This window comes from Strix aluco, chromosome Z (assembly GCF_031877795.1).
Source record: "Strix aluco isolate bStrAlu1 chromosome Z, bStrAlu1.hap1, whole genome shotgun sequence".
Lineage (NCBI taxonomy): Eukaryota > Metazoa > Chordata > Aves > Strigiformes > Strigidae > Strix > Strix aluco.
In genome coordinates, this window is record NC_133971.1 from 92585057 (window position 1) to 92598944 (window position 13888).

At 39.3% G+C, this 13888-nt stretch overlaps 1 protein-coding gene across 3 annotated transcripts in view; it reads right to left on the bottom strand.

Moving 5' to 3' along the window:
* ST8SIA5 (ST8 alpha-N-acetyl-neuraminide alpha-2,8-sialyltransferase 5) overlaps positions 1–10919 on the bottom strand; it is an 82893-nt gene extending 71974 nt beyond the window's left edge. Inside the window, exons 1-2 of one of the 3 annotated variants that reach the window (XM_074812574.1) lie at positions 10744–10919; positions 7651–7733 (exon numbers count right to left, since the gene is read on the bottom strand). The gene's annotated coding sequence lies outside the window, so the exon portion shown is untranslated. Of the gene's footprint in view, positions 1–4338; positions 4434–7650; positions 7734–10743 lie in introns of those variants that run through there. The other 2 variants (XM_074812576.1, XM_074812577.1) reach the window with 2 other exon arrangements.
* Positions 10920–13888: the final 2969 nt, after the last annotated feature.

Here is a 13888-nt window from a genome sequence, read left to right on the forward strand (position 1 = left end):
TGAATGAATGCTTCCAGGAGTCCACTTCATAAATTAGCTTTGAAATTCTACAAAACTTTAGTGAATTGTCTCAGGACAGATTTTCTTTCCTCTCTATCTATCTATGTAGTGATGTCAAAAATTAATCAACAGTTAAAAAATCATATAAGAAATAACTTGCTAAGTGACCCAGACCATCTAACCAGATTTGAGGTCTAGGACCACAAGCAATTTGCTTTCACCCCTAACTGAAACCAATTTTTTTTGTCACATAATGGAAAGCACTGCATGTGGGAGTCATTTACCTAATAATACCTCTCATTCTGTCCTAAGCCTTAACAGGTGTCAAGAGCTTAGATGAAAAGCAGTAGGAGCCATGCCACCTTTGCTGAGCTCAAAATGTTTTGCAAGAAATAATATTCCCGTTTTTCATGTGATTTTAATTCCAGAGCATAGGACACTAAAAGCTGTGGATTACTCCAACATATAACATAAAGAATACAAACTTCTTGCATAATAGATCTACTGTGAAGCAGATAGATATCTACAGTACTTTTAATCTGCTCTTTGAAACTGATTTTTTTTTATTAGCTGTCTAACTGGAAAGTATATCAATTTCAGCTGCAGGCCTAGGAGGCTGCCTATGCTAAGAAAATTTCGCTGGTTGTAGTCTTATTTCCAAAAATTAGATATCCATTGAACTGGAGGTTCTTAATGTGTATATGGTTATCTTTACATCAATACATACAAACACAGACATCCACTAAAACTGGATGATACTTGCTTTTCAGAGCAGAATGTTGCCCTCTAGAAATGTCACAAACTATACAACTTAAGGAAGGAAAGAATTTTGATAGATAAAAGATCGTTACTAGGATACTGAAAAATATATCAGAATTGAAATATTAAAAGTTACAAAATTTTAAAATTAACTGTAAAATAAATATGATTGAAAAATAAGAAAATGCTTTAAAAGAGGCGATAGCAGTTAATAGTTTGGGAACTACAAAACACTGAATGCTTGCCAGGATCACATGGAATATACAGTCCCTCCAAAAAAGATGATCACGCACAATTTTTACATGTAAAATCACTTACGGGATATCGACAGGAGCAGCAGCAAAACAGAACTGATAACTGAGCACATAGTTCTCACGTTGCCAGTAAAAACAGGTCAACAGCTATTTCCTTCTCAGATCTCAAGTCAGGATATAAATAACTGAGTTCACAAATTGAAACTGCTGATTCGCCCCAGTGTTATAGGTCCAAAAAGAAGCCTTTTGCTAAAACCACACAAGTAGCTAAGAATGTTGTCAGTCTTTAAACTTGTCACACAGAGGATGCTCTTCTAACTAGCATTAAAGGACAAAGATGGTAGGGTGAGATTTCACTTCAGAGTTGTACTTCTCTTTCTGTTCTTGAAAAAGAGAGCTAAAAGCTCCACGGTGGGTCTATATTCTTGCTGGTAAAACCCAGAGAGATTTTTAGTAACCTATTTTTCTTGTACTAATGAAAGCTAATTTTCCTAAGAGAGACTCTATTGACAGTTATAAGCAATAAATGTAAATAATTTACAACAACCCTTTTCACATCTTAATACCCTAATAGTAAGAACCACACTCTTGAGAGTTTCATAAGGCAAATGCATATTAACTTTTTTGGGAATCGTTGGAAAGTTGATAAATGAACACTAAGGGTTATAATTGCTGATGACGAGCAAATGCAACAAAGAGTAATTTTCTTGTTCTGTGACTCTGAGTCCCATTAGAGCAATTCACCTGACCTGCAACACCTTCTCTGGCATCCTCTTTCCCGACAATGAACTACTGATTACACCTCTAGTCTGTCACTTTCAGTGACCTAATAAGGCTCCCACATCCCAATTTAAAAAAATGCTTTCCAAGTAAAAAATGGTCTGAAGAGGAGCTAGAGGTAGAATTAGCAAACTGACATTCCCAGAATTCAATATAAAGGGATTATTCTAATTAAATCCTATACCAATACTGTCTATAGTAGCAAAGCTGTACTGATCCAATTGTCAAAGCTCTAGACAGTTAGACTTCAGCTCCAAAAGCTATCTGTCAACTTTGCAACAACTTAAGGTTTTCCCTTCCTTCATGCATGGCTCCCCACGTATCATATCTATGAGTCGGAGAATGAACACCTGACCTATTTAATGAGACAGACACTTTTCCATTTTTCCAAGTTTCCTTCCCCACGTAAATCCTGGAGGTCAGAGACTCCTGGCTGCATCGCCTTCATCACACAATAGATGTGCAAATATCACACAACCTTTTAACGAAAATTTCCTGGATCTTGGGCAACTTAGTATTTTCAAAGTGCTTCTATATCCTTTGAGAGAAGATTCTATATAAATGCAAATACAAACTACTCCCATTTTCTCACTTCCTGACAAGAAAACACTGCTGTTTTGTAATACTTTAGAAATACACACTTGTGCCTGAAAGATGAAGTGGACTTCTAAAAATAAGTAAATATTACAGTAAATCGAATAACAGCTACAAATAAAATCACTCTGTAAAAGCAAAGATTTCGATCAGGAGGAAACCAACACTGGTGGTCAAAAATACCTGTAGTCTTTAAATACCTTAACCAAAACCAGTTGCAGTCTATCAAAACAACGATGCATTCACATGCTGTAGAAATCTTAGAATTTTTCTAGAAACAGATTTATGTGCTTCTGTACGTTGATACTAAACCAAGCTTATTTTGGCCCTGTCCATTACAAAATTTGGATCATTTCTGAGCAAAAATCAAGTTGTTTGGTTACTGTCAATTTAAAATACTACACCTAATTACTCCATCAAATACCTCATTCTGATATATCTGTGAAAAAAGTCTTTTGAGAAGGTAGTTATGTACATAAGTATCCTGGCCTTCTGCGCAGAGACGGGGTGCAAAACAGGGCTGAGCACAGGGCTGAATGGGTGGCTGGAGAGTCATTTAGTTCTTCAAAGCAAAGCTGTAGTAGGACATGGGTGATGCATCATCATCCCTCTGTAGTGCAATTAATTGCAGCTACTGCAGCCTGTCTTTGTGGTTTCTGCATTCCTGCAGGAATAGCTAAGCATTCTTTTTTTGCCCATGAAACAGGCACAAAATGAAATAAGCTGCATTTTCTCTATTGGAGTTTATTTGGAAAGTCCTGGTCTGTCATTTTTTGAAATCTTGGCTTCTATCTTTTTCTCTTTTCTGTGATGTTTCAGCACTCTTAAAAACCTTGCATGTAACTAGAGCATGTAATGTCAGAGAGGTGCAGTGCTGCTAGCAGCCTCCCCTGGATGAGATGGAGATTCATTATCGTGGTCTCTCAACATATTGGTGGATAGTGGATACTAGATCCTAGATAAGAGATTTATTGGAAACAGGAAATAAGATCTTAAATCTCTTTCTTCAAGGGTGGAGCCAATGTCACATTTTTAGGGTCAGATTCTAAGACACGTGTTTCTTTATTCTCCCATTCCCATCCACATACTGGATGATCTGCACTGCTATTTAGTTTGATGGGGTCCTGTATGACCTGCAGCCTCAGTGAATGCCCTTATTATTCATCCCTAAAACTCATGCTAGTGCTGAAATGACTGTTCGTTTGATTGACTTGGCAGCATCTGCACAATGCTCAAATACTACTTAGGTAGCACAGGAAAAACACCCTGCAACCCCAGAGAAGTCAAGTTGAGGCAAATCATATCTGAGTCAGATTTAATAGGACTTAATTTGACTTCTGATTTGTTTACACTTCATCACACAGTCAGTTTCCATTACGATCCCTCTTTATTTCCTACTTCTATAATTCCACACCATTCTCTTTAAAACATGAAACTATTATTAGAGTTAATTAAATACTACAAGATTTTTGGCAGCTATGTTCAGTGCAGGTGTTAACAGCGTGCTAACACACCTAAAGGAAGCAATCTAAAGCACACATGAAGTTCAGCAGTTAATTGCAAGTGATCTCTAGCTTGGAATCCCCCCTCCCATAACAGGCATGCATCTTACAGATGTGCTGTGCCTGTCTTTGAACTCTCATTTTCTCCCATACAAACGTATTTTACTTTTTTTTTTAAAAAAAAAAAATCACCATTTGAAAACTAATTCTTTTGTGTTTGGAGTTGATTCACAATTTTTAACAAGCTTTTAGATTAACGCAGCTCTAAAAATCTATGCAAATCTATGGAGCTGGATTTCCTCTTAAGGTTTGCATGAACGTATCGGAAATGTGCTGTAGAGAGAACAGCACACACCATCTGCAAGAAATCCAGCCTGACCAGGAGAGCAGCAGCAACCAGACATTTTCCAACCAAATTGCCCCTTATTTTACTGCGATTACTTATTTACCTTCTACACGTGCTGCGGCTGCCCTCCCATTATGCCAGATTGCCCCTTTCTCTCTGTTTCTTTCTCCACTGCCACTCATGGACTCCTGCATCTTTCGCTCTTTGAATCGCGGGCTGTCCCCCTCTTTCACCTCCCCTAAGCGTCAAGCCAGCTCCAGCCTTCACCTCTGCATCACAGCCAGCTTCCACCAATGCTGAGTTTCAATTTCCTCCTGATGTCAAATTTCAGCCCGGCCCACGAAACCCACCCCCTGCCTTGGCTCTTGCACCGTGAGCTGGAAAGCTCTCCTATGCTTAAGACTTTGTAAGGGATGTTTGCAGGGAAGCAGAAGTTTTATTCACTCTGTAATTTATGCCCTTTTTCTTTTGCAGCTTTTCTCTCTTATGTGACAACTGTTTGTGTTGGGGGAAGTCTCTTTCTTGAGCTAAATCCTTGCCTTTGCTGGAAACAGCTCTTTCAGTTGCTCCAGTGACACTGAAATCCCCTGGAGTCAATAAAACTTCTCTAAGGAGCATTTCTACTACCAAGCTTTATTTTTATATCTAAAAGAAGCATTTAGACTGTCTCTGAAGAGGTTTATTCCTCTTAAAATGTGAACAAGCTTCTAAATCTAAAATTCTAAATCAGTGCAGCTCTTTGTAGGTATGGCTGGTGAAAAGCAAAAAAAAAGGGGGTGGAAGACTTATTACCTGCATAATTTTGAGTTAAATGCTGAATCTACAGGTTAATCCTGCGAACTATCTCATGAGTAACTTGACTCAAACACTGACCTGTGTGGGGCCATCACGTGAGCACAGAGGTAACACAAAATAGGTTAAGATTTGCAGAATCTGGGCTATTAGATTAATAGCAAATCGAGGTCAGGACTGCCTGCTACTGTTCGTTTAACACACAGCACAAAGCAGCTTTCTGCTCCTGCTAAAAGCCTCCAGGTAGATCTCCAGTAGGACTGAACAATAACAACAGATTGCTGATGACATCTGGAGCAATGTCCCTGCCTTATCAACTCTCCATCACATTTTACACCTCAAATCAGGTTTGAAGTTTTAAAATTGGATAGATGTGCAAGCTTGGTTAGATACACTCACATAGATAAGATAATGGCCAAGAGGTTACATTGCAGGGCTTCTCCATTTCTGGAACAATTTGCGATCTCTGTAATTGTCATAACTTAGCAGTTTACTTGATATCCCCACTTAGAAAGGGCTTTCCCCAAGCTCCAGGCAATTCATTCTATTTAAAACGCACCACCACTAAATCTGGACTCTAACACAGTGAAATTAATGACTATACCATCCTCCAACTTTCCCATTGGTAGGCTAGACTTCCCAAACAAGATACATTTGCAGGATCCCTGGGAGAAAAATGAATAGGAGGGATAAAGCTTTTCTCTGCCACACAAGTATGCATTTGATGGAGAAGAGTCAGTGGGCATAAGGAGCTCCCAGCACCCTAGGCCCCACAATAAACTCACCTCAGAGCCCTACAGTGTATGGGAATGTTTCTCAAAACTTCTTATTAAAGAGTTGTTATCAGAATTGTGGAGGTTTGCTATATATGTTTCTCTCTGTGTTTTTACTCCTTACTGTGTTTACACTTATAGAAATATGACTTCATCCTTTATTTACCACCATCACCACCACCAGATAAGAGTGGGCCGGCACAAGATGGACAGAAAGGATTATAAACTCCTTAAGGTGACATTTCTGAGTTTTTCAGAATTTTGTTTCCTCCCACAGAAAAGGCAGTAAAGAGGAAAGGGATAACGATGTTTTCATCAGATCCCGAGGATCAAGGAGAAATGGAAAATCCAGACTAAGTATCTCAAGAGTGATTATTCACAGAGAGATATCCCTCAAAGAAACAAAGCAGATTAAAAGACATCAATGTTAAAAAGGCACCGGATACTGAAGAGATCTGGTGCTTATGACAGGGACAAGATGAGGTCCTACTGCTTCCAAGGGACATTGTTATCAACACAGCAGTGTCCACAGTTACCGTTAGAAAACCTTGCTACTTTCTTTTGCTCTGGTTGTCTGGGTGATGCTTACAAGTCACTGCCTGGAAGCACAAGTAAGATTCCAGTTTATAACAGAATCTGCTTGTTTTGCATCTACTGTGCGTGAGTTTGAGTTAGTTTGCATTACTTTGCATTTTCAGCTTCTGGGGACAACAGACAAGGAGATAAGGCAAGGCAAGGAAGGCAGGAAGAGGAAAGGAAGAAGAGAGATAGAGGCATAGATAGTTTTAGGAATGTAGTGAACAACTCCGTATTTCAGCCTGTTATTTACAGCTATACTGCAACCACACTGCAAAGCTGGCAGATTACAGCCTTGCCCAAATATGCGTCCACAACTTCCTTTCAGCCACGCTGGCAAACACAGCCTCAGGTTGCTAACCCTTTGTGGACACCACAATGCACAAAGCCTGCAGTGTAGAAATACCCTCTGTGGTATATGTGCAGGGAGCTTCGTAAGGGGTTAATTTTGCTCTAAGGGATTTTGTGCGGACAGATATCATAGAGGTCAAAGGCCTAATAGGATTTTTGAAAAGGATTGGACAATGCAAATACCCACAGTTACATTAGAGATAACAGCTCTAGAGATAATAATTATGTTTTCAGAGATATAAAACCCCCTCCAGCTTCAGAGTAGAAGCTAGCCATTAAACTGCTTATGATTACAGACAAACTTTCCTGCATGGACGTCTGCATGGACAGAGATTTATGTCTTTTTCCTCAGAAGCTGTAAGCAACAGCCTCACTCAGAAGCTGTACTGTACGCTGACCTGATAATGAAACATGATACTGAAAAAAATATGACTACTTCTACTTTTTGCTGTAATGTCCGATTACACATAACTGGATTCCACACAAATGAAGGCCCTGAAGATGTGAAATTCACTGTGTAGTCCTAGACATGCCTGGCCAAGCACAGGAGAGCAGGATGATGGGAACTCAGGTTTTGCTAACACTTCTGCAGCGTCATGCCTCAAAGAATGCACTGAGAAAGTTAAACAATAAATAATAAATTCTGAAATCCAATACCTTCCATGCAGTCACCTCTAAGGCTAGGAAGGAAGCCCTGAGACCAAGTCAACTGCAGCTCAGCATTACTTCAGGGGCACAAAAATTGGCTGAGGACCAGGACTGTTTTCTTTTGGAGCAGCTACCTCTTCAAGATGGGGAGTGTTTCCTTCTCCTGGAACTCCGGCACCCTAAAATCTCCATTAAGGCAACTGAAATCCAAACCTCTGTAACCTCTTCTACATTATAAAGATGGTTCAGACAACTAGTGAGGAAATTTTTCATACCTCTTCTCCATTTCTTCTGGGGTTCTCTCTGAAGTGGGACCTGATCTAATAGGTAGTTTTGAAGATGGAGGAGCACTCTATTCCTAGGCACAAACAGAATAGTTGAATATATATTACAACAATCATATTTGCCAGAAAAGAGAAGGAAAATTCACACTCAGAGCTGGAATATTATTGCACCATATGCTTTCCAACAGCCAAGCACAACAGGGTCCCTCCTCAATCATTGTCTTACTGCACCCTGTTGTATTTCCACCTGGAAAGACATATGGCAGTGCCTAAGAGAGAAATTTTCTTTTTCTTTTTTCTGATGTTAGTGTAATTTCCCAACTTTAAAGGAACATTTGATTATGAAACATGCTCAAGCCAAAGATAAAAAGAAAAATCCTATCTATTCCCACTAATGACAAAAACAGATCCATTGACCTGTTGGCATTATGACCAAATAAAAACTAGAAAGAATGGCTTGGATGCTACTTTGTCTCATGTGTCACTGACAAAATTGTCTGTTTTGCAGAAACTTGATGCCTCAGTTATGTCAGGGACACTAAACACAACAGATTTTATTTTTCAGCTCTCAGTGAGCACTGGGGGAGAAAGACATTATAAAAATCATCCTTCTGCTTGTAAAATGGAAAATACTGCTTTGTAAAGGACTGAGCATGAGCAAATGTTCAACACCACAACAGACACTTTTAACCCTGATTACAGTCAGGTTTTATAATGCCATTTTTTACAGTGAACACACTCATCATTATAGTAAACTGCTCAAGACTGCTGCTAGATGGGGGAAGAAGTTATGTTAGAAGATGAGAGTCCCTGGAAGAATGAGAGACTACATAAAAAACTCCTGTAGCTATCCTATCATCACTGAGATAAGCAGAGATATTCAACAGTGGTGTTATTGTAGTGGTAATGCTTTTCACCTCCCCACAGTAGGTCTAAGAGAGTTATCTTGGATCTCTTCTTCTTGAAGAGGGTTATATTGAATTACCTTTTCAAAAAAAAAAAAAAAAGAAATGCATGAAATTGGTTATTACACAGTTGTGATATGAAAGGAAGATGGTAAAACTCTAGATCAGCTTCATCAGCCTGAATTAATATGATCACTGTGGAAGGTTGTTCCACAGCCACCCGCCTTCAGTGAGGGTGCCCTTCCTCCAGTCGTCTCACACTGCGCCTTAGCCCTGTGATATCCACTGCCTCAAAGGGGCACATCTGCCTTGACGGGCTGTAGCCCGAGATAAAGTCTGAATGCCCCAGGCAGCTGATCCAACCCAGCTTTGAAGCGTCAACTCCTCCCTCCCAGACTTGAAAGTGCTCGCAGTGGTTTCACCAATGACAGCACCTGGCTGCCTGTTCTGGCTCAAACTGGGAGGTTTCAGTCTTAATCTGTTCACTTCCTGAGCAACGAAGATCCAGAGACTCCTTAAAGACTTCAAACCCTGCACACACGGGTTCACCGAGACTGCTCGTTCCAGACAGAGCTTCTTGACATTGTGTTTACTTCCGCATTGGGTTTGCTCAGGGCAGCCTAATTGCATTGCCACTTGGCCTATGCCATTCTTTGCAATCAATTACAAAACATCTCCTGCTCCCAGATAAACAGATGTGACCTTTTCAGTGCAATTTGGCAGATGTTCTCAATGTAGCAAAGTTACCAGAAAGCCGAGTGGTAGTCCTTATTTAATTCACTGTAGAAAATCTGCCTGCATTCTTCCTGAAGTAGAAAAACACTTCATTCCTCGTATTTTCCCTTCCTTTTCATTCTGTTTTACAACCAGAATTGAATGAACACTGTGACGGAACTTTCTTCAGTCTTTGATAAAACATAACTACTTCTACATCCATAACACCATATTCAATGTTACAATTTAAAATAATCATACTTAATTATAAGATGTATCATAATAATAAATTATTATAAGGTAGGGAAACATTATTAATTTCATTCACAAGCAGGGACCTCGTGGCATAGAGAGTATATAATTTTTCAGCAATGTCTTTCATTCATTTCCCACAATAACTTGGGTGCCTTATTTATGAGACCAACCCTCATCTCTGAACGAACCCGGCTCAGTTATGTTCTTGTTCATTTGGTATATGTAGACAAGCGTGTTTCACCAGCACAACTGATCACACGATCCATTTCAAATTTACACATACTAGTCTTTGCAAAATGCTCGTTTTTACAGCTTGGGTTTTCAAAAACAGTCATATTGGGCCAAACTGTTTCAAACCAATGACAACAGCAATCTCACTGATTGAAGGAGAACAGAATAAAGGCAACACAGAGACATTACTTTTGAAAATCATACGCGCTGCTTGTATGTGTTAGTATCAATACCAGATATTCTTACAAACCATTCAGTGGAGGAGCAGAAATAATATCATGTGGCATATTCTACTAGTCATTCAGTCACAAGAAATCACAGGCAAACAAAAAGATGAACTGCCTTCCTGAAGTGCCTGTCTCTGTTCATTGCTAAGTAAGGCTTCCAGTGTAGGTATCTCTGTTAAAAGCTTAATATTTTATGAGATGGACCCAGGCATTTCTGAAGTGCAGGCAAAACCTGAAGAGATTGCTTGCTTGACTGCAGCCAATGCATAATTGAAACAAACAAACAACAACAACAAAAAAACCAGCAAAAGAACTCATCAGCTGTCTGATTAATAGTTTTAAAGGAATTGCATGCTGTTAGGAAAAAGCCTATGCGGGAAAGAAAAGTTAAAGTCACAATATATAACTATATACCCTTGATTCTCTGAATTTCAAGACTAAATTTAGTGGGATAGTCAAGAGTTCAAACCCACAGGCTGCTTGAGATGAGAGGTTACAAAGTTAAAAAAACCCAACTATGGCAACAGATTAAGGAAACTTTCAGCTTTAGAAGCAGTGCTACCCGTGAAAATCCCAAAAGCTGGTAGTAAAATTATTCACTGCCTTTCAAAGATTATTATACCATACAGCTTACAACTAATAGGATTTTCTTTCCACAGTCCTGAAAATCAAAAATTTTACACTTTTTCCACTCTTTACAGGTTTACTAGCATCAGTTTCACAGATTTGCTAACACTGTATTGGTCGGGTACCTTTTTGCTGCCATAAGCGTATCCATCACAGGCTTTTATTCATATAGAAATATTGTAAAGCAGAAGATTCACAGTAGCATTTTGAAGTAAATGGTCCACTGCTTCCTTGATGAAAAATTTGCAGGATTGGTCCCTGTTAGTGGTCCAAAGATTATGTGAATCCTCAGTTGTAAAGAAACAGTTGCCCCATCAGGCATCTTACAACAGTGAAAGCTTTTCTTGTAGGGTGGCTTAGTAATAAATTTGCATTTTTTTCATCTCATGCATCATTACTAGAAATTACATCCAAATAGGTAATCTACTGAAATACGGATAAACCTGCTGTCTTCAGAGGATCCCCTCAGAGCTGTTAATTAAAAAACCTCAGAGGTAGGTTTAGAGAAGTGTGATTGGTAAATAAAACAAATAGGCTACAGACTGACCTCAGTTAACTGCGGTGTCTTACCAGTACTAATACTGCAAATCAGAAGATATTTTAGTCAATACATTTGAACAACACACAAATAAGACCCTGGATTTACAGAACAAGCGAAATTGTTGGCTATGGTGGTGCCATTCTTAACCAGGCAGTGTTCAAATTTAAACTGTTCTGGGGAAAATCCTATATACAAGCAGGCAAAGGCAGACTTGACCTCTTCAGATGCACTCAAAACTCAAGATCTGGGGCAACACCAGTGTGGAAGCTATACAGTAATGATGATGGAGTGCCAGCCCTGAATTAACATGCTCCCCGAGAAAAGACATTGTTAGATCAAAACCAGACCAACCAGGCTCTCTGGCTTTCAGGCCAGAGCTACCTTCTGCTTGGCTAACCTGGATGATAGCCAGAGAAGGTCCTGCCTGTCTACACAGGCCCATGTACAAATAATATGGATAATACCCATCCTCTAAACCACTGAATGTTATCAGAATTAATATGTATAGACAATGGGACCATTCGGCTCAGTTACAGTCATGGAAAACCCAAGTATTCCATGCACTACAAAGCAAGCCAAATCTATCTGAACTGAATAGAAAACAGAATCTAGACCAAAGTGTATCAGGCACTGCATAGGAAAAATTTATGCATGTGTATGAGAAATAGTGGATCCGGAGCAAAACAGGGTAAGTGAAAACAGATTAAAAACTCTGAGAAACACTGGAAGCAGGAAACGGCTCATCCTCTTCCATGATGGCTTTTCCTGCCCCACAGTTGTTAACTGTCAAAGCAATCTTTTTCCTATGTTCCAATACATCTTAGTGAATAAGGACCCTGGCTCTTTGTACCCTCAATGCAACAGTGAGGAAAGACTGGGTACAGTTTGGACCAACTTCTTTCCATGAAGCCTCAGCTACACTTTTACAAACCTCTCTTTTCAAAGTTTTCCAAACCTCCAAAATTTGCTACGGTCTGCTCTTATTTACACTGCTCTAAGCACAGAATAATTAATCACTTACATGAAATCATTTCGGATTCTTCTAGGCATACCACAGCATATGAAAAAAAATCAAGTTGGTGCAGAAGGCAGGTACAAAAATAATGTATCACTTCAATTTCACTTATGCCCTTAAAATGTGTGCTGAATGGCACACAGCCCTTGGCTGAGCTATTTCTATAGGTACAACTTCTATTCTTCAGGCACAATTTAGGAGGGAGAATAAGGAGGAGAGAATAAGGAGAGTAATTGCTCCAGAAATACAAATGAAGGCTGTGCTCTTAGCAAAAAAAAAATGTGGGAAGAGGAATGGTTAGCACCTGTAGGATTTTTGTAGGTAGTGTACAGGCTGAAAGATACCTTGTGTAAGAGTTGACATTTTTAAATGGAAAGGAGGTCATATAAAGAATAAAATACCCATGAAGATGGCAAGCCAGTAAACACTGTGGGTTTTTTTTTTTTCAGGGAGCCTGTTAATTTGGAAACTTTTCAACAGTTCTGTAAAGTTCATTTTCTTGCACAGATTGGCATAAATTGGAATGCAATAAAAGACAGAGGAAAATAAATTTAATTTCAATTATATTTATAGGAGCATGGCTGTGCAAAACGGTCCTAAAATTGTGTGTGTGCACGCACGCAGACACAAGGAAAAGCTGGTTTTGTAACCAGCCATCAGGTCTTCAGAAAGAGCTCTCCACGTTGACAGAGAACCGCGCTTAGAGCTGCCGCTGTCTGCATAAGGAAGTCCATACAAGTGCTGACCAGATCTTCAGAACAAAACAACAGTGCTTTTGCTCTGTTGTGACACAACTAGCTTGATTAAAGGAAGCTATTTGATGTCTGCTTCATAAGCAAAGATATGATAAAAGAAAAATGAGCCTTTGGGTAGAAAAAGTTTGCCAGCAAAGTATCTGGTGAACATTTCCTCTTGTTCCACGAAAAGAGATAAATAAAACAGCACGTGTAACGTCACAGGGGCTGAATGGCAAGAAGCTTTCAGCCTTTTTCTTTCCTGGCCACGTAAAGGACATTGGTCAAATAGACTGTTTTGTTTTGAATACAGGTACTGACAAGGCAGCACAGGCATTGGGCTTACAGCCTATTCAATACAAAGTTCTAAGCTTCTGGCTGAAGGTCTGGAGCTCTCAGATCCAGGTTTTCCTCTGTTACAGTACCACTTTGAGTGCAGCTAATACCTGCTCTTTAATAAAATGAGCAATGCCTCTGAGGCAACATGTAATTCTGAACTTCCGTGGGCCATTTATTACCACTGTTTAATAAAAGGCCAGAATTTCCTAAATCACATTCACACCTTCTGCTCCTTGCTGAGTGCTTGCTCTTGTTATTTTGATGTCTTAAATGTATTTGATTGTATTAAACTTTAGCTAATTGAGTAAAATCCTGCAAGTTCTCCTTGAGCAGAAGCTCTGGTAGAAGTAATAGGTCAGTGTTTTTCCATGCCTGAGGCATGCCCCCTCTGAAAGGGACTGTTCATGCTGTATGGCTGATACAGCCATTTATTCCACTCATAAGGGCTTTATTTATAATAATATGCTTGCATAATAGTTTGATTTGATATTCTTCTTTTCTGATCTTCAATTCTTGGGAAGTATTACTGTTTAAATTTTCCTTTAGTTTGATCCCAGGAGTCGGTGCTTTCAGTGAAGACATCCATGCGCTCACTCCGCGCTTGACAACTTAATTACCTAATATTTCTGAAAGACGGTTTC